The following is a 6,995-nucleotide window of genomic DNA, read 5'->3' as shown; positions in this document are numbered from 1 at the left end:
TCGATCTTCGATCTTCGATAACCAGCGAAGATCGAAAATCGAATGCAGCTCATAATAAGGGCCTCATACTATTATTGATCATCAATGACTTTTATTAAATGTGACTTCTCTCGATTGCATCGGATTTATTTCGCTAGAGTAGACTATATATTGCACGACTACACATCATGGCCATTCTAGACTGTTGTTCTGAAAAAAGTAGACGAGGAAAGTTGTCGAAAACTATCCATGCAATTTTCAATACGACTCTGCTCTAGAAAAACGACTTCCACTCGCCATGAGGCTGTAATGGATAGACTACAATCATGATTCAATAATACATGAATCATGGACTACAATATTCGTCGAAAACTATCCAGTATTGCCAAGTTTTCCCTTTTAGTAATTTTCGATACGACTCGACTTGCACTCCACACGACATTCGCAATAAGGCTGAATGTCGCAAAAATTGCAACATCGTTTGTATTCTGATTTCAGTCCCATTTTAGCGGAAACACTGAGAAAATTCTTTATATTAACAAATCGGAGAAGCTCGGCCAAACACTAACATGTGTAAGCGCAGTTTTCGTATTTCTGAAAACTACCGTTATATGGGAGGTAGGCGTGGTTATTGTCCGATTTTTCCCATTTTCAATACCGTCCTACGCCCGAAAGAAGTACACGTACTAAGTTTCGTTAAGGTATCTCAATTTTTACTCGAGTTATCGTGGACGGACAGACAGTCACCGCTTAATCGATTTCTGTTTTCAGTCTGATCATTTATGTATACATTTGTCTATATCTATCTCGATTCGTTTTGCCTGTTACAAACATAATACAAAGTACGATACTGGTAGCCACGGCTACTATACCAGCAACTAGACACCAGTTGCCATATATAATAGGGCCATAAGTCTGACGTAGAAACCAGAACGAAGTTGAGTAAGGGAGGTGCGCATCTCACGAGGCAGTTGAAAATCTGTCTCATCAACGGTAGGTTCTTGTTAAATGGCATTCACTGGTCGGGAGTTGGCGTAGTTTGAGATAGGTTCCCTGTGAATGCCGTTTATGGCCTGCCTGCACAAGGTCGGGTCCAGTGGTTGATCTATGTACGTCTGGACCTCATCCATCAATTCGTAGAGATGCCTTCTGAGGTGCCATGGCGAGGACTCTGTTCGGGTGTTCACGTCTGTGGCACGCTATTAGGAACTGCTTGCATAGCATAATGTAAGGGAGCATTTGTGCCTCGCTATGGAGATGAGGTTCTGGTGACATCAGAAGGCATTCCGTGCTGTATTCTCATAGATATGTAGCTTCATCCACTGCGTCCTAATAGCGTGTGAAATGCTGGATACCTCTGGTGGTTGAGCGAGTTTCAAGATATATGTAGTACCTTTTGTCCCATTCAGCTTATATTGCCTGACGTATCACGTAATTTTCTTTCGTATCGTTTTCGATCCGGGAACGGATGTTACGATTCGAGCCCAGCATAGGTCGCTGTTTATCAGACCAGCGCTAAAAATTTGTATGTCGGGAGAGCTGCTGCAGCTACCTATAATATTAGTCGAGGCAGCCAAGAGCATTCCCCTACATTCATTTGACAGGCTTGAATGTTGAAGTCCACTACCATGCAATTTACACCTCTGAGGAGCGCAGCTATATCAGGGTGATATCCTGCTCGGTAGCTGGTGACATCATGCTACCGAAATTAACCTTCTACAAACCCTACCAGGTCAGAATTCCTGAAAGGGATTTCTGTGGAGCGATAATCACTATGATTGATAAAGGGTCCTAAGTATGGTATGTCGACGGATCGAAGCTAGACGACGGGAGTACTGGATATGCGTACCACGATTCCATAAAAGTCTGCCAATAGGCATACATCCAAAAATATTCTAGGCGAAAATCCTCGCAATCGAAGTTTGTGCTCGCGAATGTCTTCGCAGAAGGCAAATGTGGCCAAAATAAATATTATGTCGGATATTAAAGCAGAGTAAAAGGCTCTGGACTCTTTTAAAAAGTCATCAAGGCTTTTGGACAGCTATAATACTCTGCTGAACAGCCTGGGAGCCCACAATAGCGTAACGTTGTGGTGGGTTCCGGTACATGAAGGGTTGGAAGGCTACAAACGGACTGATTGTCGCGTAAATATACACACTTAAGAACTGTTTAGGACCTAGGAAGAATTTCACATTGCTGCCCACTGGCGGAAGCCGAAAGGAATGAGACAATCAAAGACATTCCCACGACAGCCGGTTCTACGTACCGGAATGACTCGGGTTTCACCCGACCAAGGGCTGTTGTTTCGGCGATCTAACCCCGTTTAGGTCGGCGAAGTATCTCAGAAGTTGTCCGTCCATAGGGCAACATTCACTACGCATTCTCCTACTCAGGGCTGGCATCGAGTCAAACCCTGGGCCAGAAATATACACCTGCTGTGTATGCCGAAGACGATTACACTACAACTCCACCTCAGTCAAGTGTAATGCCTGCGAGGGGTGGAGTCACCTCAGGGTCTGCTCGGGACTACGGACACACAGACAGTGGACCACGTCGTACGTGGCCCCCTGTTGCTCAAACAGAGCAGCCTCCACGGCAAACCATAGTCCGCCCGTGCAGCCCCAAACACTCACACAGCAACCACACACAGTCGCCACAACACAACAACATAATAACACCACAGACCGTACCACAGCCACCACAGACCACATAACACACACAACCGCACCACCACCCACACGCCGCCGCCAACAACTCCTGGTTCCCCCTACAATCTGCACGGTATGTCAGACCAGAATATTCCGTAATGTGACATCAGTCAAGTGCAACACCTGCCTTGGCTGGTGCCACTTTAGGGCATGTTCAGGTCTGCGTACCACGCGAGATTGGACGGGGAACTTCGAGGGCCCGTGTTGCGCTGCCCGGTCGCTGACATCAATTGCGACGCCCCCCACCACCACCACAGGGCGGCAATCACCTCAGCAGCACACACAGCCAACGGCGGCAAGAACATACACCTCACTCACACCCCACATCACGACACGTCTCCCGAACCACATGAAGCTCCTCCAATTCAACTGTAACGGGCTACAGAGCAAGATTGAGGAGATAACCGTCTTCATGTGTCGGCATGGTATATTAATAGCTGCGGTCCAAGAGACAAAGTTGCACAGCAATTCAACTTTGTTGAATTGCGCCGGGTACAACGTGCACCGTCGAGATCGCGAGCGAGATAATGGTGGTGGCTTAGCGTTCATCACGCACCACACCGTGCAGTATCGTCTTATCGAAGCAGACATCGACCGCAGGGATACCACCCTAGAATGTCAGGGCATCGCTATCCGGTCAGGCGATGTCGAGCTCGAAATATTTAATATATACATACCCCCTGTCACCTGCTGCCCGGCAGGTTATCACCCTGATATAGGTGCACTCCTCAGAGGTGAAAACCGTATGGTAGTAGGTGACTTTAATGCGCACCACGATCTTTGGCACTCAAGCCTGTCAAACGATCGTAGGGGAACAGACTTGGCTGAGCAGATAGACGATTCGACATTCTGCACAATGAACGACGACGCACCCACCAGGATTATGGGTAACTGCAGTAGCTCGCCAGACATCACAATAGTCAGCGCTGGTCTGATAAACAGCATAACGTGGCGACCTATGCTGACTCTAGCATCAGACCATCTACCCATAGTCATCTCGATTGATAAACCAACCGACTTTGCCTCCGCCAAACACCGGACCTATGTCAACTTTTCTAAAGCTGATTGGAAAGGTTACGCGGAGTTTACTGAAAACACCTTCACATCGCTCCCCACTCCAACCGACGTCCATCTCGGTGAACGTAAGTTCCGCAGGGCTATCACTGCTGCTGCAGCTCGCTTCATACCGGCAGGGTGCATATCGGACCCACGTCCAAACTTCCCTGCCGAAGCGGCTGTTTTAGCCAATGAGCGTGATAGCCTTCGTCAGGCCGATCCCGGAGATCCCCGTATCAGGGATCTCAACGCGGAGATTCGGCAACTTGTAAACGTACATAAGCGGAAGAAGTGGGAGGAGCATCTGAAGACTTGTAACTTCACCTCTGGTGTGAGCAAGCTTTGGTCAACCGTGAGGTCATTGTCTAATCCGACGAAGCACGACGACAGAGTCGAAATTTCCTTCGGCGACCATGCTTCGTCGGACCCGGAGCGTTGCGCGAGCTTTTTTAGCCGGCAGTTCATACTGCATCCTCCGGTGGACAAAGCCAAGCGTCGAGTGACCAGAAGGCTGCACAAACTGCCAACAACTTGTGCCCCCCTTGCTTTCACTTGCGGTGAAGTTCAGGTGGCCATCGGGAAGGCGAAAGCCTCCAAAGCCATGGGTCCCGACGGAATATGCATGCTGATGCTGAAAAATTTGGGTCCTGCGGGGGTAGCGTACCTAACGGAGGTCCTCAATTTGTCAATGGCCACTCTCATCATCCCAGACATCTGGAAGGTGGGGAGAGTGGTCCCACTGCTCAAACCGGGGAAACCTGCCAACAAAGGAGATTCGTATCGTCCGATTACACTCCTTTCCCCGGTAGCGAAGACACTCGAGGCCTTGCTACTCCCGTACTTCACAAATCACCTGACCCCAGCGAAGCATCAGCATGGTTTCCGTAAAGTGCACAGTACAACAACAGCACTCAACGCCATAAACACTCAGATAACTCGTGGCCTTAACCGTAACCGTCCCTGTGAGAGAACGATTCTAGTAGCGTTGGACTTGTCAAAGGCGTTTGACACCGTCTGCCATTCCACGCTACTAGAAGATATAGAGGCCTCCTCTCTCCCACAGAGGCTCAAACGGTGGTCGGCAAATTATCTAAGTGGTCGACATTCGTCGGTAATGTTTAGAGACAAAACGAGTAAGCAGCGAAAAATAAAACAGGGGGTTCCTCAGGGTGGTGTCCTTTCCCCGCTACTGTTTAACTTTTATATTTCAAAGCTCCCTCAACCACCAGAGGGAGTCTCGATTGTCTCCTATGCCGACGATTGCTCGATTATGGCGACTGGGAATGGAATTGATGACCTGTGTTCGAAAGTAAACGGCTATCTCTCCGAACTTTCTCGCTTCTTCACTGCAAAGTGTCTAGCCCTCTCCCCTACGAAATCCTCCGCGACCCTGTTCACAACCTGGACGAAGGAGGTCAGGCTACCGCTGGGGATTCACGTCGATGACACACCAATTCCGACGGTGAATAACCCCAAAATACTCGGAGTAACATTCGACAGCCTGCTCTCCTTCTCTGCGCACTCAACCGCTATTGTCAATAAAGTACAGAGCCGCAACAAGGTCCTCAAGTCGCTAGCCGGCAGTACTTGGGGCAAAGACAAAGAAACGTTGCTGGCAACATACAAGGCAATAGGCCGGCCGGTTTTGAACTACGCAGCGCCAGTGTGGTCGCCAGGGACTAGTAGGACGCAGTGGACGAAGCTACAGACTGTACAAAACACCGCACTGAGGACAGCGACGGGATGCCTCTTGATGTCGCCTGAACACTACCTGCACGGCGAGGCGCAAATGCTCCCGGTAAAGGAGCATAAAATAATGCTCTGCAAGCAGTTCCTGATCGGGAGCCACAGAAGTGGCCACCCAAGCAGACAGCTGCTTGCAGAGGAGCCCTCGCCTAGGCACGTCAGGAGGCATCTATATGAACTAACGGACGAAGTCCAGAGGTTCATTAAGCAACCTCTGGACCCGACAGCTTACAGACAGGCCCTGAACGGCATTCACAGGGACTCAGTCTCGAGTTATGTAGACTCTAGACCTGTGAATGCCGTTCTAGGCACACCACCCCCGGACATTGACGAGACGGAGCTTCATCTGCCTCGGGAGACACGCACTACACTCGCACAACTTCGCTCCGGCTACTGCAGCAGGTTAAACTCCTACTTGAGTAGGCTGAATGAGGATGTGCCGAACGAATGTCCGGCATGCGGAGAGACCCCACATGACTCGAAACATCTCTTCGCATGCCCGGCAAACCCGACATCCCTAACGGCCTTGTCCTTATGGGCAAACCCCGCAGAAGCTGCACGCTTCCTAGGGTTGCCGTTAGTGGAACTTGACGACAACGACTGAGATACCAACCGATCTGGGCGGGGTTGTTGTAGCCGCTACAACAACAACAACAACAAGACAATCAAAGAGATTGAGGAGTTATCCTTCCAAGAGAAACTCCGAAAAACTCCTTCGACTTAGCCGGGAGGATCTTAAGCTAATCGCTTTGACAGATAAGATGAAATATTTGAAAATGCACGAAGCATGCCCCTTTTTTGATTGAAGAACGTCTTATTTCAGAGTTTCATTGAAAAACACTCTATCTCAGAATTTGGTTAAAGAACGCCCTATCTCCGCAGAAAAAAAATTGAAAATGTGCTGAGATTGGGCCTTTTTGAATCGGCAGCTGAGATAGGGCGTTCTTCAATCAAATTCTGTAGTAGGGCGTTCTTGAAAAGTTTTTTTTAGAAAGGGCGCATTAGAACTGGCTACCGAGATACGTCGACCTTCCACTAAGGTATCGATACATTGGGTCGTATGAATAAAAACTGAGCAATTGCTTTTTATCGAATAATTGAATAAATCGAATAAGGACTGAAATTTCAAGAAAAAGCAGTTGCTTATTTTTATGGATACGGCCCATTGTTGATATTTTTAAAACTAAATACATATATAAAATCCACAGCATTTTTTACTAGTAAACAAGCAGTACAAAATTGTTTCTGTGGCGTTCATTGTGACAAATTGTATGCGGATATCTGAATGTATGTACATCGGAGAGTTCCAGCCCTTCAATACTGTTAAACGGCTTTTTCAAGAAATCACTCAGCTCCGCGCAGCATCGTTTCCTGTGTGAACGTACTACATACTATATGCCCCTCCACCTGAGTGGGCCTTTACCAAATGTGGGAGAAATTTCCTTCACATCTTCATAAAAATCATCAATGAAAAAACAAGGCTTTATCTTTTAATATACATTTATT

Source organism: Rhagoletis pomonella, unplaced genomic scaffold, assembly GCF_013731165.1.
Source record: "Rhagoletis pomonella isolate Grant_MI unplaced genomic scaffold, Rhpom_1.0 Rhpom_scaffold_00002, whole genome shotgun sequence".
Taxonomy (NCBI): domain Eukaryota; kingdom Metazoa; phylum Arthropoda; class Insecta; order Diptera; family Tephritidae; genus Rhagoletis; species Rhagoletis pomonella.
The sequence above is the reverse complement of the archived record's forward strand: the minus strand, read 5'-3'. Positions refer to the sequence as shown.